Genomic DNA, 25036 nt, shown 5'->3' on the forward strand with positions numbered 1-25036 from the left:
AAGAACATTTCGCTTTTATCATAATTTGGGGGTTATTGTTTCCGCAAGACTATCAAATGACCTTTGATTCCTTTTAGTCGAAGTTTCAGCATGGCTTTGACCATTTTAAACCTTAGTCCATGTAAATATTACCATTCAGATCTTCATTTGAAGAATTTTCTTTTACCTTTTCCAATTGATATTAGCAATAAAGGCCCAATTTTGATGGCTATCTTGTGTGGGCATTTGATTCAGTCGTGGAAAGTGGGACCTGTGCAGAATTATCAACTACATCCTGGTTGGCGTTCCAATTCCTTTCTTCATGGTGGTGACACTAAATGCCAGTTGGGTGATTTTGATTCTCTTTTTGTGGCTATCCAGCAAGTGACCATAATTTCAGTTTCCCAAGGAAATAGCCTCAGGAGAGTCTAGTATGAAGGTAAAGGACAAGGCCCCTGCCCTCAAGGAGATTTCAATATAATGGGGGAGACAGCCAGATATTATTTATAAATGATGGGATTCCTAGTCAGTAGACTTTTATTGGGGGGGGGGGGGGGCTGTATTTCTAAAAAAAAAAGAAGGCTCTTCTTTTCAACATTTATTTCCAGATTTCCAGCTGAGAAATGCTGGTTAGGGGATGGGTATTCATTCAATCGTATTTATTGAGCACTTACTGTGTGCAGAGCACTGTACTAAGCGCTTGGGAAGTACAAGTGTGCAACATATAGAGACGGTCCCTACCCAACAGCGGGCTCACAGTCTAGAAGGGTCTATATACACATTAGAATCTCTAACAAAAGCGATACACACACGCTCATACAATATTGATTGTTTATTAGAAACTCCTAGGGTGTGTGACAAAGTCCTAGTTAGCCAACACTCGAGTTAGAAAATGAGGAGACAAAATCCACTCAATCATTATCAGGACTTCATAAATTCAACCTCTAATGCTGATTAGGAACAGTGATGGGGCTTGTTGGTCGAAACTATAGACGCAATCCTAATCCCAGACAGGATTTTCCCACTCTCATGGAGAGAGCATGGTTTACTGCTAACTTCAGTCCTCTTTTACTAGCTGTCGTTGTCTGTTCCTGATCCTTCACCGTCACAAACACACAGTCTGTACCAGCAGTTATGGAAAAGGTATATTTAGGAACAGATGCTTCCATATACAGCTGGATATGTTTCCATGGATACAAGTAAACCAACCATCTTTTCATTTCCTAAACTGTGCAACTCTGTGTAAATATATTGGGAATATACTAATACATTTACAGTCAGTTTTAAAATGTGGACAGATGCAGCTTACGTGCACACCTGGGACCAGGACATTTTATTATCTGTTCGGACATGCATAAGTAGAAGAGAAGCATCCTGCTCTTGTGGAAAGAGCACAGACCTGGCAGTCAGAAGACCTGCGCTCCAGTTGCAGTTCAGTCACTTGTCTGCTGTGTGACCTTAGGCAAGTTTCTTAAGTTCTCTGTGCCTCAGTTTCCTCATCTGTAAAATGGGGTTTCAATACTGTTCTCTTGAGGGAACTCAAGCTGAGAGGACAGAGCAAACACTCTAAGGACCTAATGAAGTAGTGTCAAAGAATGTGGGATATTGATGAACTGGGGGGAAACCATAGGAGGGCTATCAACTTGGCAAGACGGCTAACATGCCCTCGTATACCACATTCATTTCACCCCTATATTCTTCACATATTTGATGTACCCAACTGCATGTTTGGTCAGCGGATTTTGAGTACCTGTCTACATGTTTTGTTTTGTTGTCTGTCTCCCCCTTCTAGACCGTGAGCCCGTTGTTGGGTAGGGACCGTCTCTATACGTTACCGACTTGTACTTCCCAAGCGCTTAGTATAGTGCTGTGCACACAGTAAGCGCTCAATAAATATGATTGAATGAAAGAATTAATGAATGAGTACTCAATTCGCCAATCTGTTTGCCATGTGAATTCTAAAGTTGTCAAAACTGGGGAATCCATATTAATGAGGAGATTATGTAATAAAGAAGTTTGCTAGTCCATAAATATAGCACCCTTCAGCAAAATGGTCAAGAATAATTCCTTGAGGCCCAGGACTGCCAAACCAAATCCCATTGTAAATGTTGCTTTAGTTATATGCAGTATATCATTCGTCTACCTTGGACTGATTTTTTAATGTATTAATTTATCAAAACTGAAGAGACATCTTAAAGAGCAACAATGTCCTCAACGTCGGGTTAATATAATCATCTGAAGGATTGTGTTCAGCAAGTAACACAATGTTCCCTTCCCATGGAAGTTGGTTGATCTACTGTCAACTGTAAAAATTAGCTTGTTCAATATGTGGCTTTACACCTTAAATTCCATGACTAATGCATATCTCATTTTCCTCTTTGGATAACTATGAGCTAATTTGGGCAGTATCATCTATTTCAATATTTTAACTGAATATTTTATTTTAATAACACTTTCTAGCTTGTCATCTATTTTACACTTTAAATGAAATATGTGATATAATAACACATATTACAAGTTAAAATGTGGTACAAATTTGTTCTCTGAACCCTAATATTACATTATCTTTGGTGCATAATAGGAAGGGGGAAGCAGCATGGCTTAGTGGAAAGAGTGCGGGCTTGGGAGTCAGAGGTCATGGGTTTGAATCCTGACTCTGCCATTTGTCAGCTGTGTGACCTTGGGCAAGCACTTAACTTCTCTGTGCCTCAGTTACCTCATCTGTAAAATGGAGATTAAGACTGTGAACCCCAAGTGGGACAACCTGATCACCTTGTATCCCCCCCAGCGCTTAGAAGAGTGCTTTGCACATAGTAAGCACTTAACAAATACCACTATTATTATTATTATTATTATTATTGTTATAAAGTGAGTGGATTTCAGTTGTAACAGAAAAAAAAATACTTAAAAATACCAATTGCCTTCCTAACAAGTTTTAGGGATGTGTATAAAGTGAGTTGTAATTATGCTAACTTTATCTTGATTTTACACAAAATGGGATGATACTTTGGTATGCAATACCATTAATATACTTAATATTATAATACTCAATATTATAAGCTGGAGAATATAGAACTTTTTTAAGAGAAAAAGTGATTTCTGTAAGACATAGGTGCTGCATATTTGGGTTTGCCTATATCTCATGAATGATCTGCGATTTGGCCTGAATGCTAGGGAGCCCTTGTAAATCCATGGCAAAGCTTTGTTAGACTTTTAAAGTCTAGCTAGAAGTTAATTAATTAGAAGGTAAATTAGCCCTGAAAATTGCCAGACTAGGAAGCAAAATAAGTCACTGACTGAGGAAACTCAATATCAGTAATCACGAGAAGCATTAGATCCATTTTATACTTGAAGCTCCCTCAGAGCCCTGTGGGGTAATCCTTGTTTGTGTATTATATGACCTCTGAAGAAGCTAGTCTTCCTTCCACACCTGGCGTACACCAGGAGAATTGTGTAGTATACCACAATTTTTTCAATTTCTGTTATTATTAATTGATCCTTTCCTTCATGTTCAGGGGCTTTGCTTCTGTCTACAATTTCTCGGAGTTGAAATCTTTCTAACTTGTTTTTTACAAATAGATCTTCCGAATTGAGGTGCTGCTGAGCATCTGCTGTAGCATGTTTTGAGAGCACTTAATAAATATACCACTTACAACAAAAAAGCTTGTTTGAAAAGGTAGTTCCAGAATCTCAAAACCCATAAAATAGTCAGTCATAAACTATGAATATAAGTCATTAAGACATCGTCTTTCATCCTACTGATGTTTGCTGTGGCCCTTTGAATCAGAAATGTAGGCTTATGTGCCCTTTGCTTTTTTATCTGATAAAGATCAATTCAATTTTATAATCATCTCTTGGCTGGGTTACCTTAACAACTTCCTCATTTTTTTCATGTCACCAACCTCTTCTCTTTTCCATCAATTCACACTGCCTATTAACTCTCTAACATGCTAATCAGGGCCCATAACTCCTCTTTTTGGATATTCCCAATGCCTCTTCGTTGCTGTTGCACAAAATGAAAAGCCCTGACCATTAGCTTTGGGGCTCTCTATTAACTGATTCCTTTTTTTTTCTATCTATGCTCTCTTCTTAATTCATCCCAGTTCTTCACTCTTAGTAAGAAAAATCTCCTGTCTTTCCCTTCTGCCCCCTAGGATTCCTCCAACTGCTAACTTGTTTTGGTGAAGACAGTATTTACAGACATCTGAATAATTTTATGGCATTTCATGATGACCACTTTTAACTTGTTTTAAAGACTATCTGTGAATTTATAGATGGTTAGAAGACATGGATGAGACTTTTCAATTCTATGGAGTGGGTTGAATGATTGATTAATTGATTGATCTGACTCTTGATATTTTAAAGTCACACCCCAAACTGAGTTTTCTTGCATTGGGTATCTATTACTCATGGACTAACTGATATGTTATCCAATTTGTATGTAGGTTTTCGTATATTCTAGCTCAACTAAAACTGGTTAGGTATCAAACATGCAGGCAGAATTTCACTTCCCTTATGAACTTCTGTAATATTGAACTGTGTGACTTCCAAGACCCATTTATTGTAGTTCCAGTAATATGGAGTAGATTATTTTTCTTTGCTTTAATGATTTGAGTTAATAAGATATAATTAGTTTAATAAGTACAGAGCAAGGAAATCTTTATTAGTGGCTAGAAAAGAAATTGGACTGCGATATTCAGACTTCCTTTGAGAGAATTGCTGGAGATTATGGATAGTCAGTCAATTGTATTTATTGAATGCTTACTATTTGCAGAGCACTGTAGTAAGTGCTTGGGAGAGTACAATATAATAATAGAACAGACACATTCTCTGCCCATGACGAGCTTATAGTTTAGAGAAGAGTAAGATAAATCTGCTCTTATAAGCCAAATAATGGCCTGTAGTATTTCATACACAATGCTTTCATATTCTAAATTTCAAATTAAGATCAAATACTTGATGAGATGATGGTATTTGTTAAGCACTTATTATGTGCCAAGCACTGTTCTAAGCGCTGGGGTAGATGCAAGATAATCAGGTTGTCCCACGTGGGGCTCACGGTCTTCATCCCCATTTTACAAATGAGGTAACTGAGGCACAGAGAAGTTAAGTGACTTGCCCAAAGTCTAACAGCTGACAAGTGGCAGAGCCAGAATTAGAACCCATGACCTCTCTTCCAAGCCTGCGCTCTTTCCACTAAACCATGCTGCTTCTCTAAATATATTTATATTCAAATGTAGCAGATTTCTCTTTTGAAAAACACTGTAACAGTCATTAGAAAACTGTTGGCAAATGTATTGAAATTAATCTATCTTGATTTAATTTGTTTAAACATATTTGGATTTTAAAGTAGTAGCATTAAAGTGTCTCACTTCTCAAATCCAAATTTCAAAACCAGTGAATCCACCTGCCCTTCAGACACCAGAATTTCAATTTACTGAAGTCCTAATAATCAAATTGCAAGAAATTGTTCCAGAAGCTACAAAAGAAGCTTGGAGAAGCAACGTGCATAGTGGAAAGAGCATGGGTTTGGGAGTCAGAGGTCGCAGGTTCTAATCCTGACTCTGCCATTGACCAGCTGTGTGACTTTGGGCAAGTCACCTGACTTCTCTGTGACTCAGTTACCTTATCTGTAAAATGTGGATTAAGACTGTGAGCCCCAGATGGGACAACCTGATCACCTCGTATCTACCCCAGCACTTATAACAGTGCTTGGCACATAGTAAGCACTTAACAAATGCTATTATTATTATTATTATTGTTATTATTACAAATTCGTAAACATTTTTTTTCCAAAGGCCGAATCCAATTCTATCTATGATCTTCAATGAAAGGATAAACTTTGCCCTTTCCAAATAAATACTCAAGTCAAACAAGATTGGAATATAGTCAGTGAATATTTTTAGGATCTCTTTTTACCTTGTGTCACTGTGAATGAGTTACGAGTTCAATGATTTATGCAATTTCTTCTTGATGATTCTAACAAGAGCAGGCTGGAAACAACTAGATTTGGCTGTGAATGTGTGAAGTACTTGAAGCACATCAATGCATGGTAGGCAGTTTGAGTTGTAAAAGCAAATGATGTGTTTCAACAGAAGTGAAAGAATTATTAAAAAGTCACAAACACCTTGCATATTTGACTTGGATTATGTGACTATATCAGACTAAAGCCATGGGATTTCAAAACATCAACTGTCTTCTATTGAAAGAAGTAGAACACATGTTTTTGGCATTATCACATTGACACCTTCACATAAGTCTTTTAGAAATATTTTAGAATTCCTTGATGTGACTATAAACCTGTTAACCAAAAAGCATCTATATTCTCTGACACAACCAGAGATAATTCAGTTCTGTTACTTCAATCTCATCTTTCTCACCGCTGACCCCTCCCTCTGGCCTCAAACATCCCCCACCACCTTCAAATCACATGCTCCAAGAAACCTTCCTGACTAAACCCCCATTTTCCCTCCTTTTTGATTGATTGATTGATGTTACTTTGGAGCATGACTATAGACCGGGTTCATGCTCTCTGCTCATTTAAATGCACATTTTTTTATCCTTTATTTTCTTAGACGTTGAGAGCTAGCAGCATTTCTGCAACTTGTTGTTGTCTTAGGCTGTTGAGTCGTGGCCTACCCGTAGCGATGCCATGGGCGCATCTCTCCCAGAGCACCCCACTTCCATCTGCAATCATACTGATAGTGCTCTGCACACAGTAAGCGCTCAATAAATACGATTGATTGATTGATAGTGTAGCCATAGCGGTTTCTTGGTAAAAACCTAGAAGTAGTTTACCATTGCCTCCTTCTGTGCAGTAAACGTGGGTCTCCACTCTCCACTCTCTCCCATGCCGCTGCTTCCTAGCACAGGTGAGGTTTGACTTGTAGCAGATCGCCTTCCACTCGCTAGCCACTGGCCATGCTAAGAATGGGATGTATATATCTCTGCTTGACTCTTCCTCTTGTAGTTGAAACCGGTAGAGTACTAGAAGCTCTCCAGGTGTGACCCTGAAAAGTCATTTCTGGAACTACTACTACTACTAAGAGTTTATTTGTTTTTTAGACTGTGTCTTTTAGACTGTGAGCCCACTGCTGGCTAGGGACTGTCTCTATATGTTGCCAACTTGTACTTCCCAAGCGCTTAGTACAGTGCTCTGCACACAGTAAGCTCTCAATAAATACGATTGATGATGCTGATGAAGATTTGTTAAGCACTTACTATTTGGCAAGAACCGTATGAAGCACTGGCATAGATACAGAATGATCAGGTCAGACATGGCCCTTGCCTAGAATTGGTGCTCACTCTAAGTAGGAAGGAAAACAGGTTTTGAGTCCCCCATTGCATCCCCGTTTTACAGATGAGAAAGCCGGGGGACAGAGAAGTTAAGTGACTTACCTGAGGTCACACAGCAGGCAAGTGCAGAGCTGGGATTAGAACCCAGGCCCTCTGATTCCCAGGCCCAGGTACTTTCCACTAGGCCATGATCTGTGTATATATATGAAATCCTAACAAATGAAAATTGACAAAGTGAGCCTGAATAACACATTGACGAGGTAAAACTTCAGAGAGTTTCCAAAGCAGTGCAGATCATACTAATTTTTCATATTTCTTGGGTAATCTCAAAATATTATGGGTGTGTGTAGGTATATGTATGTGAATATCACATTCTATCTACAAGGATGTTTTTGAAACTTTAAGAAAAACCGAATGGCTCCACGAAACCCGTTTGAACTAAATCAGAATTTCATATTTTCGATTGTATTTCCCTCTTCATTTGAACTTTTCAGGGATTTCTTCAACTTATGGGTGTAATTTACCCATCTTAGAGGAAGTAGAATCTGTTCACAGTGTTAAAATGTTAAATTGTGCTTTTCTGGAGGAGAGTCACAGCTGAAGTGAAATAAATAGAACTTCAGAGATTTTGGCTGCCCAGTCTATTAAAGGAGTCACCATCAGTGTCAATCTAATGGCAAATTCAGGAAATGGCAATTAACTCGATCTATCTGAATTTATAATTGGCTATTATATAATCATATCATTGGCTGTCCTTTTAGAAATGATTATCATAAAAATCCAAATTTATTGAACAAGTTTCATTTTAGAGAGTCATTACAGAGATTGCTGTGTGACCCTGTGAAATGCAAGCAAACCTTTATTTCACTGTTTAAAAAATAATTTCTGTAGAATATACATCCTGAAAAGTGCTGTCCTATAATTTAACCTTGACAAAATCAACTTGAAGAAAATACAAAAGCAATGTTAAAGTGAGCAAATTTCAGGATTAAAAGATAGAAAATGAATAATACAGCATGGCTCAGTGGAAAGACTTTGGAGTCAGAGGTCATGGGTTCAAATCCCAGCTCCACCACTTGTCAGCTGTGTGACTTTGGGCAAGTCACTTCACTTCTCTGTGCCTCAGTTCCCTCATCTGTAAAATGGGGATTTAGACTGTGAGCACCCTGTGGGACAACCTGATCACCTTGTAACCTCCCCAGCACTTGGAACAGTGCTTTGCACATAGTAAGCACTTAATAAATGCCATTATTATTATTATTATTTAAAAGGTCCTGAAAATGTTTGGATTTTTCATTCAGTGTTCAAATTTATGTCAAAACACAATTTTTGCTATTGAAATTGATATATTTGCAATCATATATTGAAGTAAGAGTTATCAGTTTAGTACTACTGATCAGTATCAATCAAGAATACTAATCAGTAATGACTTTCCATAAATCTCACCAACAGCAATCATGCCCTTCTGGTCTGCTACAGAAATTGCTTAGGCTATCTAATCTCTGTGCTAAACAGAGCTGAAAATGCTTGCTCAAATTTAGTTTGTGATAGAAGCAGTTACTGCCATTTTGATCTGCCTGAGTTTAAAAGATCTATTTATGGTAGAAAATTGGTTAGCAGCTTAGTATGTCTTAATCCTAAATTTAAAAGTCGTTTTAAAAGTGAAAGTGGGAAACTTCTGTATTTTTATGCAATTTTATCTGAAGCTTTTGCTACCGTTTGACAGAGAGTTGAACTTCTGTAGAAACAACTTCTGACTTAAAATGGCCTTTCCATTAATTCCTATTTTGACAACATTAGTTTCAAACAACAATATCATAGGATTATTGAAATTAGCAAAGATAAGAGTGGAGAAACAAAATAAGGACATGGATCAAAGACCTGCCTTTTTTTTAAATCAATGGTAATAATTGAGCACTTAATGTTTGCAGAGTACTGAAGTAAGTGCTTTGGAGAGTAGAATATAAGAGAGTTGGTAGATCGGTTCCTTGTCCACAGGGTGCTTACATACATTTTTTCCATAAAATTACCTTTCTCTCCTTCAGTTTTCTATTCTATTTATTTTATTAATGATGTGTATATATCTATAGTTCTATCTATCTATTTTGATAATATTGGTGCTGTCTATTTGTTTTGTTTTGTTGTCTGTCTCCCCCTTCTAGACTGAGAGCCCTGTGTTGGGTAGGGATTATCTCTATCTGTTGACAAATTGTACTTTCCAAGCGCTCAGTACAGCTCTGCACACAGTAAGCGCTCAATAAATATATTGAATGAATGAATGAGTATGCTTTCTCATGATACTAAGAGTTTTAATATTAAGTGACATATGCCAAAGGTGAGTAGTGATTTAATTTAAAAGGGACCGTCCTTGTTTGGCCCAGAAAGTGGTCTTTTGGTTAGAATATGGGGAGCAATAAGCTCGTCATGGGCAGAGAATATGTCAGTTTATTTTTGTATTGTGCTCTCCCAAGTGCTTAGGAAGTGCTGTACACACAGGAAGCACTCAATAAATACTATTGGGTGAATGAATGAACAAGGATCTTTGCTTGACAGTTCTCACCACAGTTTTGCTTTGGATTTTTTTTAAAGGTAAGACCAGTAGTTCTGAGAAATAATCTTTCATCTAATTCCAGGCTGAGAGGACAAATGGTGCTTTCTAGGATTTACATGTCTTGTTAGGCTTTATAAAACAGTCACCCGTGCAAAATGAATACTTTTATTAGACTATTGTATAGATGCATGTTAATTCCTGGATGGCTGATGCAGACCACGCCCTTTAAGAATGAAAGATCAAAATGGATTGGAAGGTGAATGAAATCCTGCCTGATCTGATTAGGCTGCTAGGAATTTAAGGGACAGATTTCCCGATAAATTATCTGCTTGTTGAATGATCCGAAGTCAGATGATCAAGGGTAGTACCTTCCCACCTGCTGGAATTGTATCTGGGTGCTTTAGGGGTTCTAAGGTAATGAAACTTTCACTAATTCCATTCCAGATGGGGTTTCTTCCATTTCTATGGTTGTAGCTACAGTGGGAGCCACCCCTGGTACACCAGCCTCTCGCTTAATCCACATTCTCACATTTCCTCATGTACCCAAGAGACACGGATGGCCACTAGTGCTATTATGGAAAATAGGCATTTGAGGGGTCCCATGACTGATGTTGGCGTATTCAAACTGTAATAATAATGGAATTTGTGAAGCTCTTACTACATGCCAAGCACTGTTCTAAGCGCTGGAGTAAATGTACATGTATCTTTACGGGTGGTTGGAAAATGGATGAAGAAGTAAGTTGAGTAAGTGTGAAATCCTGCTGAGAGGATTGAATTTCTGCTGAGCCACTGTCCTGGGGTGTTTACAGGCACACATGTTTCTATCTCTTGTTCCTCATCTTCCTTTGCAGATTCTGAAGAGGTGAAATCTTCAATAAGAATTGCAGCCGTCCTCTTGGATTTGCTCTCTGTTACCATGTATCTGCCGTGTTGTCTGATCCCTGCAGTTTGATCAAATCCTTTGGGTCTCAGCAAGACTTGCCATGTAATAAACTGCGTATTTTATCACCCAATCAATATTTGTGGGAAGGTCAGTCAGAGAAATAAGGGGTTTGTGCTTTATTTCTGAGTTTCATGGATTAAATCTTAGCTTTTCCCTTCTGAATTTCAATCCTTCTTTAAGTAAACCAAACACCATTGATTGCTCGATTAATAAACATTCTCTGAGTAAATTATTATTGTCTGCTAATGTGGTGTCCATGAATTCCCTCTCAAGGTTGTTCCCTGGAAGCATGGTAGCTTTGCAAAAGGCCTAGACAGTATTCCAATTTGCAACCTGGTCTGGTGGCCTAATGAATGTCTTTTTGAATACCCTGGGCTTAGTAGAGACTCTGGCCAAAGGTAATTTAACAAAATTGTTCCCTTCCCTTGAGAGTGTGATGCTGCAAGCCTTTTCAGCTTCTGTTGCAGCCATAACAAACTGTACAGAACCTTCTGTGGTTTTATGTTTTTTCAGCTTAATGGTATTAAGTACATCATTATCAGTGGAGCATTTAGTGAAGTCAGCCTTTAATATGACTCTGAACCCTTCTTTTGTGTTCTTTATTTTTTTATGGTATTTGTTAAGCCCTTATGTGACAGGCAATCTACTAATTGCTGGAATAGATATAAGTTAATCAGTTTAGACACAATCCATGTCCCACATGGGGGTCACAGTCTAAATACCCATTTTACAGATCAGATAACTGAGGTGCAGAGAAGTTAAGTGACTTGCCAAGGTCACACAGCAGACAAATGGCGGTGATGGGATTAGAACCCAGGTCCTTCTGAAAGCATTATTAAGGTCACATCTCCTTGAAGAAGCCTTCCCTGTTTAACCCTCTTTTGCTTGTCTCACATTCCCTCTGTGTCATCTATGCACTTGGATAAAATCATATATCGTAAATTTTACTTATTCATATTGACGTTTATCTCTCCCTCTAAACTGTAAGCTCATTATGGACAGGGAATGTCTGCTAATTCTGTTGTATCGTGCTCTCCCAAGCACTTAGTACAGTACTCTGCATATAATTGTTCAATAAATACCATTGATTGATTGATTACTGTGGTAGCAGGCAATGTGTATACCAACTGCGTAATGTATTCTTCCAAGCGCTTAGTACAGTGCTCTGTACAGAGTAAGCACAGCATGGATCAATGGAAAGAGCACGGGCTTGGGAGTCAGAGGTCATAGGTTCTAATCCTGGCTCTGCCACCTGACTGCTGTGTGACCTTGGGCAAGTCACTTAACTTCTGAGCCTCAGTTACCTCTTCTGTAAAATGGGGGTGAAAACTGTGAGCCCCTTGTGGGACAACCTGATCACTTTGTATCCCCCCAGTGCTTAGAACAGTGCTTTGCACATAATAAGCACTTAATAAATGCCCTTCTTATAATTAATAAATACTTTTGATAGATTGAACACATTACTGTGTATAATGTCTGTCTCCCCCTCAAGACTGTAAACTCTTTGTGGGCAGGGAACATGTCTGTGAACTCTGGTATGTTGTACTCTCCCAAATGCTTAGTAGAGTGATCTGCACACAGTCAGTGCTCAATAAATATGATTGATCTATTGAAGAACATTCTACTAAATTCTTGGCTGTTGTGTGCATGTTTCATTTCTCAGGCCATTACTTGACTGGGGCTTATCATTTTCAAGTGGACATTTGATCCATACAATGAAAATAACGAGGAGTGGATTATATACCCTTCCCCTCTTACTCAGTAACTCTCGTTAAATTAATTATTATTATATCGTGACAGCCAAAGCACAAGGTTTTTTCCAAGAACACAAATATGTAATAGCAGAAATAGCTATATTTATAAATTATGGAATTTTCTGGTTTTGTCTTTTCATGTAAAGGAATCTGCATAATTCATTTTTCCAATTTATTACCAAACAATTTTGAAACAACTACTGACTTCCCCTCTTTTCTTGTACATTCATGGATTTTAGTTAATCAGTCATATTTATTGAGCACAGTCAATCATATTTATTGAGCACTTACTGTGCACAGAGCACTGTACTATGGGCTTGGTAGAGGACAATATAACAGAGTTGGTAGACATGTTCCCTGTCGACAATAAGCTTACAATCTAGAGGGAAAGATAAACATTATAATTATCGATATATACATAAGGGTTGAGGCACTTAGTCCAACCTCACATACATCTAACAGCGTTTTGTCCAATGCCTGACTCCTAGTAAGTGCTTAAAAAATGCCAATGAAAAAAATCTGGTGTTATTATTATTACCATTTCCATTACATGTCAAAAATGAAACATGGATATGACTGGGTAAGACTTCAAAATAAAATCAAAATCTTAAACCAACGGTAAACCAAATTGAATTTTATTCAAAACAGTGTAGAATTGTATTTTTCTATATTTGTTTGCTATTTTACCTTTTGAATTTAATGTATGAAAACACCCTTCTTTAATCTCAATATCCATTTTGAATTTTTTCATTCACTATCCCTCATTATTCAAAGTTTATTTTGTTTATCTTTCTGTTAAGCATCTTTAAAAAAAGGAGTTAATATGGGCATTGATAAAACATGATTATTAACCATCTAATTAGATATTTTGAGCTGTTTCCAATGTTAATCAATACGTTTTTTATTTGCCAACCTTAATTATCAGAGGGCTTACATAATGCTAACTTGGGATAGGAACATCTGAATTTAAGCAGGTTAGGAAAAGATGTACATCAAACTCCCCTCTACTCCTGTAAACTATAAGTTCGTTTTGGGCAGGGAATGGGTCTGCTAACTCCTTTACGTTTTGTTAGTAGTGGTAACAGTGTTTGTAAAGTGCCTACTGTGTTCAAAGCACTGTACTAGGAGGAGGAAGAAGTTACCTAGGTGGAAATAAGATGCAGTTCCTGTCTCTCTTGGGGTTCAGTGTAGTCTCTCAAGCACAGTAACCACTCAACAAATATAATTAATCCCACCCAGAGCTCGTAGTCAAGGAGCACTTGTCTGCCTTCCCAAACTGAGCCCCTTCCTTCCTCTCCCCTTCGTCCCCCTCTCCATCCCCCCATCTTACCTCCTTCCCTTCCCCACAGCACTTGTATATATGTATATATGTTTGTACATATTTATTACTCTATTTATTTATTTTACTTGTACATATCTATTCTATTTATTTTATTTTGTTAGTATGTTTGGTTTTGTTCTCTGTCTCCCCCTTTTAGACTGTGAGCCCACTGTTGGGTAGGGACTGTCTCTATGTGTTGCCAACTTGTACTTCCCAAGTGCTTAGTACAGTGCTCTGCACACAGTAAGCGCTCAATAAATACGATTGATGATGATGATGATGTAGCCTTTTTAGAGCCTGGCTAATACCTCCCAGTTCTAGGGGACAGAGGGAGAAATTCTCCTTAATTAGAAGCAACGTGGCCTAGTGGATAAAGCATGGGCCTGGGAATCAGAAGGACTTGGGTTCTAATGCTGCTTCTCCCACTTAATAATAATAATAATAATGGCATTTGTTAAGTGCTTACTATGTGCAAAGCACTGTTTTAAGAACTGGGGAGGATACAAGGTGATCAGGTTGTCCCATGTGGGGCTCACAGTCTTAATCCCCATTTTACAGATGAGGGAACTGAGGCACACAGAAGTTAAGTGACTTGCCCAAAGTCACACAGCTGACAAGTGGTGGAGCCGGGATTAGAACCCACGACCTCTGACTCCCAAGCCCGTGCTCTTTCCACTGAGCCACGCTGCTTCTCACTCACTTCTCACTGGACAGTCCCTTACTTCCCTGTGCCTCAGTTCCTCACTGTAAAATGAGAAATAAGACTGTGAGCCTCATGTGGGACAGGGCCTGGGCCCAACCTGATTACCTTGTATCTTACCCCAACACTTAAAACAGTGCTTGACACACAATAAGTGCTTATAAATGCCATTATTATTATTAAAGGCAGACAATTAATCAGTACACCTAAAATTTAAAATTTATTTCTACTTATCCTTATATGGCACTGTGGCATTCTATGCTCATTCTCTTGGGTTGTAGGATTAATACAACAACAACAACAAAATGAAGGCACACTTTTCTGGATACCTGTCTTTTCATTTTGTACCTCAGGAGTAGAGGAAATGATTTTAAAGCAGTTTTCCTTGACCATCTTGACCCTTGCAAGTGGCAGAAGCACAGATAGTTCCTGAGAATAGTCCTTTGCTCTATTAATTTTTATGTTCAGTGGAATTCGTTAATGTTATTTCAAAGACCATTAGTGTCAAATACAAGGTATGATTGTGAATCTTAAGAAGATTGAGGTATCCTCCATGCTGCCGTGGTGTTCAATTTCACTGAAGTTTTACTGCTGACACTACCTTGTGATGAATCATGGCAGCATCAATTTCATGGTATTTTTATACTATTGAATTAAGGGTGATAACTTGAGTTAGACCCTGTTTACTGGATTATACTATTGGAATGTGTAGGACATTATAACTGCAAACCCACAAGGGGGACTGACTTAGTTCCTATCACCTGAATAATTGCTAAATAATAATGATAAAAGATTAAAAAATTGAGTTTTCATGAGCTACCATGATGCCATCCCCTAATTCTCGAAGTTCTCCGTTGGTCACCTAGTGAAATGTCATCGATCTGACTTGCTTCTCTTGCCAGCTCTAAAGAGACTATTTTCCATCCTCGGTGATGAATGTGAACTCTGTTTTTGTCAAGGAAGAATAATCAGGAATACTTCAGACCTACTTAAAAAGCAGTTATTGTGTAGCCAGAAATTAAAGCACTAAATGACTACTCTTGTCCTCAAATATGAACTCTTGTTATTGTGTAAGCCTTCATTTCTAAAATTTCTAAAATATTATTTTTTTATTCTATAAATCCACATTTTTCTATTCACTTCAACTACCATACCCCCAAGTGACACTCTTTTGCTCTGACTAGTGCACTAAATTCAAATCATGCCCTGTCTTTCTTCCATTTTAAATATTGCAAAAGGTTGTCTTTCTCATTTTTTTTCCTGAATTCCTTGAAGTGTCTGCTTATCATTTTCTTGTTCAAAACATGTTCCATTGCCATTTCTCACTTCACTCAATGTCCTGATGCCATCTCGAACCTTTAAGTGTTTTCAAATCTTTTATATCCCCACTTTTGGTGTGTGCTTTTCAGCCTGATAATGTTTCCCAACAGGTTAGACCACTATGAACTCAAGCCGCTCTGTCACTTTCAGACTCTCACAATCCACTATATAAATGTTTTCTAATAATAGCTTTTTATTGCACCAAAGATGCTAATGTGTCTTCGTATCCTTAGAGGTTTATTCTTTTGCTCATCTCACTTTAGGATGCCATGAGATAACAGAGAAACCCCTGGACTCCCTCAGGAGTCTTTGCTTTTATTATGTGTTTGGCATTAGATTTGTTGTGCAGCCTCAGGAACAGACTCTTAAACTCTCAGGCTTCATTTTACCCTTTCAGTGCCTCAGAGGGTTTTGGAAAACAGCAGGTCAATACAAAATACACAGGGGAAATACTGATGGGGCTTGGAAAAAAAGTTTCTTGTTCATTGTTTATGCACCGTTCTATCCCGGTTGGCATTTCTAATTGATTCTGCGGAAATTGTGTTCATCAAAAGTGCTAAACGAAGTGTAGTTTCCCATAGGTTCCCAAGGTCCAAAAACCCCCAATATTTATATATACCATATTTACTAGTGTAATTGCCCAACACTTTTGCATACATTTTTGTAACATTATAAGAGGTTGGACTACTGCGGGAGTCATGTGGCTTTTTACGTCATATTAAAAAAGAAACATGGTATTTGTTAAATGCTTACTCTATGCCAAACACCTAAGTGTTGGGCTAGATACAATTTAATCAGGTTAATCAGTCTCTGCCCCACACGGAGCTCACAGTCTAAGGGGGTTGAGAACTGGTATTTATTTAAACCCTGTTTTACAGATGGCAAAACTGAAGCACAGAGAAGTTGGTGATTTTCCCAAAGTAACACAGCAGGCAATTAAGACTGTGCTTAGAACCCAAATCTCTGACTCCTGTGATTGTGCTCTTCCCACTACAATGAGGAGGAGAAAAATGAACAAAAAGGAGAAGGAAAGAAGGGCTGAAAGCAGAAGGAAGTAAAAGGCACTTGAAACTGTGATTTTTACTTCTATTTCACTTTCACAAGTGATGCATTCAGTAAGCATCTAGTAAAATGACTCCCCCAGCCTGGATGTGCTGCCTGCCTTTTCATTCTTTTCTGGTTTTAGACTGTGAGCCCACTGTTGGGTAGGGCCTGTCTCTATATGTTGCCAATTTGTACTTCCCAAGCGCTTAGTACAGTGCTCTTCACACAGTAAGCGCTCAATAAATACGATTGATGATGATGATGATGATGGTGTTTACCATGTGTCAGACATCGTACATAGCACTGGGGTAGATACAAGCTAAGCAGGTTAGACAGAGTTCATGTCCCACGTGGGGCTCACAGTCTTAATCCCCATTTTACAGATGAGGTAACTGAGGCATAGAGAAGTGAAGTGACTTGACCAAGGTCCACAAGGTGGAGCCAAGATTAGAACCCAGGTCCTCCGACTCCCAGGGCTGTGCTTTATCCACTAGGCCACGCTGGGAACTTCCCAACTTTTAATGCTTCTGTTCCTCCCCCTCTTACATTCCTCCCTGGCCCCTCTTACCCCCACTCCCTCCCAACTATTTTGCTGCATTTCAGTTCCTCCTCCCTGACCCTGGCTTGTGGAAGTTAAAATGAAAGAACTCCTCACACTTGATGTTTTGTGTTCTCACCCTTTGGCTCCTCTTTTCTTCTCTTGCTTCCAGTGATGTGCTACAAAAAATGATTTCCTCCTGAAAAATACGTATGGCCATTCATGTTTGTGAATGTAAATGAGTGTGAATTCAGTAATATATGTACAATGATAATTAAAGCACAGTATACTTAGTATTTAAAAATCTTCCGCTGCTTGTAATTCAAATTTTTGTGGACTTAATTTTCAGTGTTATCTTTCACATCCTCTTCAGCAGAAAGGCACCTTGTGGTAGCAGATCCATAATTATTTATGCTAAATAGGTGTTCTCTAATAGTAAACTGAAATGGTATTGAATCATTTTATCAGGTCAGTTAAAATACTTCCAAGAGAGAAGGAGGGAAGTGCTTAAACCATGGTAAATTATGGACTTATCTCAAAGGAGAGAGCATTGAAAATAATAGTAGCTTTAATATTCAATGGTGTTATCACAAAAGAGGGATAAAATAAGGGATGGTTTTAGATGATCACAAAACAGAAAGACTATTTAAATATTCTCTCTTCCTCGTGGCTCAGTGGAAAGAGCTCGAGCTTGGGAGTCAGAGGTCATGGGTTTGAATCCCTGCTCCGCCACTTGTCTGCTGTGTGACTTTGGGCAAGTCACTTCACTTCTTTGGGCCTCAGTTTCCTCATCTGTAAAAATGGGGATGGAGATTGTGAGGCCCCCGTGGGACAACCTCATTACCCTGTATCCCCCCCAGCGCTTAAAACAGTGCTTGGCACATAGTAAGCGCTTAACAAATGCCATCATTATTATTATTATTCAGTACAGTTTTATTATCATGTATTTTAATCAGTGCTCTCTAGTCTACACAGTTGCTATTCTGAAATCTGAATTCAAATTCTGCTATTTATTAGTGTTGAAGTCATAGCTTTCACACAGCAGGCTACAGAAATATATCTGTTCAGTAAGGAATCTATTTTCTTATGGTATTTGTTGAGCATGTGCTATGTGCCAGGCACTGTTTTAGGCACTAGGGTAGGTTCAGACTAATTGAATTGGACACAGTCCACGTCCCACACAGGGTTTAGTCTCCATCCCCATTTTACAGATGAGGAAACTGTGGCACAGAGAAGTGAAGTGATTTGCCTAGGGTCACACAGCAGACAAGTGGTGGAGCTGGGATTAGAACCCAGTCCTCTGAATCCCAGCCCGCTGTTGGGTAGGGACTGTCTCTATACGTTGCCAATTTGTACTTCCCAAGCGCCTAGTACAGTGCTCTGCACACAGTAAGTGCTCAATAAATGTGATTGAATGAATGAATAGACTGTTCTTTCCACTAGGCCATGCTGCTTCGTATTTCAGTGGCAACTCAGAAGGTAGATAGAAGTGAGTTGTCCTTGAACACATTTTTACCTGTTTTTAGGGAATAATTTAAATGAATTATGCAGGCAAGCCATCTTTTAATATCAGAATCTGTATTGCTTTATAAAATTGTTTTGTTATTAAATAGTTATTTTCTAAAATTATCAGGTAAGAAGCTATCCAAGATGTAGTAATTACTTCATATAGAGATGAGAAGATCTGGCAAGTTTCAAATTGAGATTTAGGCTTCAGGGCAAGCATACTTTCTAACAGAGAGGGTCTGGTCTATATATTTCAATCAGAATGCTTAATTCTTCTGTGTATTTCCTTGTATTAAAGGCATGTTTGATGTGCCCGTTTACTAACAGGGACCAAGTAACCATCAGTGTTCATATCCTTGTGCATAGATTTTCCAATTAGAAAAGCACTGACTTTGCAATAGACCAGCTAAGTGCTAGGAACATCATTAATCAAACTGCTGCAGTAAAATGAACGTGGATTGCTAATTTCTCCCCTGCCTCCACTGCCATTCTGCAATTTTTGCACCAGACCCTCCTCATTGCCAGCAAGAGCCGGGTGTTTTAAAGTAATAGAGTTTTGAATTTTGAGAGTAATGATTCAGTTTTGAAATCCTTTCTCATCGTAATTTTCAAGGTGGTAACTGGCTAGTGGGATGCATTTTGTTTTCAAAGAACATTTGAATGATTAATACTTTTTGATACTTTAACACAAGAATGCCAGATCAAGTCAGCTTTGCCTTATACCTCAACATCCCATGTCGTTCATTAAGGAAAACATGTTGGCCCAAACAAGATTTATTTGAAACAATCCTGAAACAAATTTGTGCATAGAATCAATATTTCTTTCCTCTGTGTGTGCCAGAATGCATTTGCAGCCAAATGCTTTAGAAAACTTCTCTGGGGTCTTGGGAAAATGTGCCTTTTACAGGAAACAAGAAGCAGGATTGAGGTGATTTGCAATTAAGGGAGTTATGGCTTCCCAACTAGTATAATTTCTGGCATCTTGTGAGGGGAACTTGGAATGGACTTTCGCTTCCTTGTTTTAGCTTTGTGCCTCTGTATTCTGGTGACAGTCAATCAATTGTATTTTTTGAGTGCTTACTATGTGCAGAGTTCTGTACTAAGCACTTATAAAAGTACAGTACAACTGAATTAGTTCCCTTGCCCATAATGAGTTTGTCTGTTGTGGGCCTTGGCAATATAAGTCGAAGATCTGTAGATGAGGGTTCCAATTAATGGCTTTCAGGCCACGGGCAAATTATCAGATTGTCTGTGACAGCCTTCTAGCTCCTCCAGTGTTCTAAGGCCCCCTGTCCCCATAATTAAGGTTCTTGTTGCCCACACTCCTTTGTTCAACTGAACTTCTGTATTGCCCTGAAGTACCATTATTTTATTGTTTTCAATTTCCTCCCTCCAATAACCCTGAACTCACCAGTTAAAAATGATAATAATTATGATGGTATTAAGTGCTTACTATATGCCAAGCCGTGTTCTAAGCACTGGGGTAGATATAAGGTAATCTGGTTGAACACAGTCCCTGTCCCACGTGGTGCTCCCAGACTTAATCCCCATTTTATAGGTGAAGTAACTGAGGCGCAAAAAAGAACTGAAGTGACTTGCCCGTGGTCTGCAGGAAAGTGGCTGAGCTGATATTAGAACTTGGGACCTTCAGACTCCTAAGCCTGTGCTCTATCCATTAGGCCATGCTGTTTAATTGGATAATAATAAATAGCAATTCTTGGCTTGGAATCTTGATTAGGGACCTCTTAAAGACCTCAGAGATCATGTCAAGTAGACAGACAGTTAAGGAATTATGCAGTAGATTTGTTTCAGGCAGCCAAAATGGCTCTTTTACTGGGGTGGGGGTGGAGGGGTGCACCAGGAAGCTGAACTATTTAATTGTCTATTAGCAGCAACAAATGCAAAATAAATTAAAATGAATACCCGGTTTTGAGATCTTTATCAGTCTTTTTTTGTATATTACATCAATGGATAAAAATCAGTACAATACAGTAACATAGAGAGTATGTTTTGGACTTTTTTGGTGAAAGTTCTTTTGAAGACCAGAATTTGAAAGAGTGTGTGTGTGTGTGTGTGTGTGTGTGCGGGTGTGTGTGTGTGTGTGTGTGTGTGTGTGTGTGTGCATGCTTAAATGACTTTCATGATTTTTTTTTCTGTAGCTCTCAGAATTGGTGTCTGAAACAGAATCAAACACATTCTCTTTGCCATTGTTTTCTTTTGACTAACATCTCAATGTTAATTCCCCTCTGAAACTCATCTCCTTTCTAAGAGAAAATTAACATGAAAACCATTCAGAAGTGGCCTTAGGAGTTGCCTAAATATTGAAGGATTAAAAAAAGGTGTGTTTTCATCCAAGAATAAAGTGATAGCATTTAATGACACTTGGTTAGATTAGCTTTAGGAGAAAAAAAAATAGACAAATTGAGGGACATATGTCCATCTTCTCTCCTGGACAGAGCTAAACTAGCACATGCTTAAATTGCAGAAAGGAAATGAAAGAATAAGCCTTGTAGGAGCCCAGAGCTCCCATCCATTTAAAGGGGATATTCCTTTTGACACAGACTTCTTTTAAATGTCATATTGATTAAATTGCCTTGATGCATCTGAAAGATAACTTGATGCTCAAGGTTTTCCAGATATATGGAATTCATGGGGACCTGTTCTCCCTCCTACTTAGACTATGAGCCCCATGTGGGACAGGGACTGTGTCTGACCTGATTCACTTGTATCTACCCCAGTGCTTAGAACAGTGATCGACACATTGTAAGCATTTAACAAACAGATGCCATAAAAATAAACAAACATAAAAGGTATAATAATGATGGTATTTGTTAATAATGATGGTATTTAAGTGCTTACTGTGCCAAGCAAACCTTTCTTTTAAGATTAGGGGAATATGACCCCCCCATATCATCAGCACTTAGAACAGTGCTCGGCACATAGTGAGCACTTAACAAATGTCATTATTATTATTTACATTGCCAAACTGCACTGTATTTTCCTATAAGCAAGACAGCAGCGTTCCTCTGCAGTGTTACGTTTCCTTCTGCCTTCAAGACATCTCTACTTGGTTTTCCTCTCATCACCTCAAGTTTAACATGTCCAAAACAGAATTCCTTATCTTCCCCCCAAAACCCTATGCGCCCCATGACTTTCCCATCACTGTAAATGGTACCACCATCTTTCCTGTCTCACAAGTCTGTAACTGTGGCCTTATCCTCAACTCCTCTCTCATATTCAACCCACATATTCAATTCATCACTAAATCCTGTCAGTCTCGACTTCACAACATCGTTAAAATCTGCCTTTTCCTCTCCACCCAAACTGCTATCACGTTAATACAATCACTCATCCTATCCCACCTGGATTACTGCATCAGCCTCCTTGCTGCTCTCCCACCTTCCTGTCTCTTTCCACTCCAGTTCATACTATACGGTGCTGCCTGGATCATTTTTCTAGATAAACTTTCAGAATGTGTTCCCTACTCCTCAAGAATCTCCTGTGGTTTCCATCTACCTCCTCATCAAAGAAAAACTCCTCACCATTGGATTGAAAGCACTCCATCACCTTGCCCCCTCTTACCTCACCTCACTACTTTCCTATTTTCCAGTCCACACAGTTGGCTTCCCTAATGCTAACCTTCTCACTGTACCTCGGTCTCGTATATCTTGCCTCCAATCCCTCGCCCGCCCGATGTCCTGGCCTGGAACATCCTCCCTCCTCAAATCTGACAGACAATGACTCTCCCTTGCTTCAAAGCCTTACTGAAGGCACATCTCCTCCAAGAGGCCTTTCCTGACTATCCCCCCTTGCTTCTTCTCTCACTCGCTTTTGCATAGCCCTGACTTGCTTCCTTTGTTCTTTTCCCTTCCCAGCCCCTCAACACTTATGTACATATCTGTAATTAATTTATGTTAACGTCTATCTTCCTCCCTCTATACTGTATGCTCTTTGTGGGCAGGGAATGTGTCTGTTATGGTATTGCACTCTCCAAAGTGCTTACTACAGCGGTCTCTACACAGTTAAAACTCAAATATAATTGAATGAATGAATGAATGCATGAAGTATGGAGGAGAGAAGAAGGCAGTGTGCCTTGGAAAACTTCTAGGATCATAGTAATAGATAAACAATGGACAATGTGCTAGACTGTAAAAACTACTTGAGGGCAGGGACTTTTTCTTTTATCTCTAGTGCATTCTCCCAGATGCTTAGTATAGTATTCGGCACCCGGTAGATATTCAAATATTAATTGAGCACTTATTGCATGCAGAGCACTGTAGTCAGTCCATCATATTTATTGAGTGCTTACTGTGTGCACAGCACACACTAAGCACTTAAGAAAGTACAACACAACAAACAGAAACATTTCCTGCCTACAAACAAGCATACAGTCTACAGGACTGAATGGTTGGGAGAGCACAATATAAGAATTGGTGGACCTGTTCCTGCCTACAGGAAGTCCACAGTCTAGAGGTTTTGATTGACTAAACCACTGGCCTTTGGGAAACTTCACACGACACGGTTTCTTTGTTTTATTATGAAAAGTGTAGATGAAGGCGCACAACCCAAATCAACATCCTCTTTCAGTTCTGTAACTTGGAAAACTTGGATTAAAATTATAGCTAACCCCCAACTGGGCAAAAATGTCTGTTAAAAATTGCTGAGTTCTTTTAGCCTTCAAATTCTGAAAAAAAACCTTTACTCTTGGGTTTATTTCATTCTAAGACTGACCAGGAACAATACTGAACAGAAAGTACTCTTCTGAAATAGAATAATCTTTGTGTAGTATATAAAACTGTTGAATTTAATAAATCAGGAGAATATGCTTCCTTTGAGGTGTTCAGTTTTTCGAATGATAGTCAAAAAATAAAGTTCTCTTATTCCTAAACATCTATTTTGGGTCTCTAGTGTTGTTTTCAAGCAATCTCCACTCACCAAAGATTTCTTTCGGAAACAGTTTTTTTTTTTTTTAATCACAAAAGCATTGATTTCAGGCAGCCACTTGTCTCAGACTATATTAAAGGAATTTGATGTACCTGCCTACCAACTAAAACAGGATGAATCATTTTGCTCTCAATGGGGACAAAGCCACAAAGCATAACATCACAATGATATATTCAATTGTAGTCAGGTAAGCTCATTGAAAATAATCATCTGCCAAAAATTAAGAAACTTTAGTTCAAGAGGTTTGTATAGCAAAAAGGGTAATTCATTCATCTGCCACTTTTGATATTGGAATATGAATGTATCCAGCCAAAGGAGACATTAAGATGTGAAGTTCAGCCAGCTCTGGAAATAAATGGAACAGTTATACTTTGGTATTGACAGAGAAACTGAAGTTATTTATCAGTATATCATTTCAGTGAATCAGTGGTATTTATCTAACACCCATTGAATGTCAAGCACTGTACTAAACACTTGGGAGAGTGCCACAGAAGAAAAACATATATTCCTGGTTGTCAAGGAACTGTCAAACTAATTAATTTCAACTGAACCTTTAAAGATGCCTCTTGAGATGGAGTTATAGACAATATATGAAGTCTCTGAGAGAGACAGATTTGTTTAGAGGATTGTGTGCAGATCAAAACTTCATTTCCCTGCTTCTCTTCGTGTCCCTTAGAAGAGGAAAACAATGTGACATGATAGAGCATGGGCCTCAGAGTCAGAGCAACTGGATTCTAATCCCAGATTTACCATTTGCCTCCTATGTGACTTTGGGTCAGTCACTTAATTTCTCTGTGCTTCAGTTTGCCTATATGTAAAATGGGGATTTGATACTTGTTCTCCAACCTACTTAGACTGTGAGCCCCATGTGGGGTAGGGACTGTGTCCCGACCTGATTATATTATTGCTATAAACACTAGCATTTAGTAGAGTGCTTGACACAGAATAATTCTTAAGAATGATTTTATTTTTTAGTAATAAGGAGGATATGAAGAAAATGAACTCAAAGAGAAAGGAGAAAAGGAGCAAGAGAGGTCAGGCAGATACTCTCTTCAGCTCCAGCAGGGAATGAGATTTATCCCAACATGCTATGTATTTTGGCTGTGCAAAATAGCTCAAATTGCAAATCCCCGCTGCTGT

This window comes from Tachyglossus aculeatus, chromosome 12, assembly GCF_015852505.1.
Source record: "Tachyglossus aculeatus isolate mTacAcu1 chromosome 12, mTacAcu1.pri, whole genome shotgun sequence".
Taxonomy (NCBI): domain Eukaryota; kingdom Metazoa; phylum Chordata; class Mammalia; order Monotremata; family Tachyglossidae; genus Tachyglossus; species Tachyglossus aculeatus.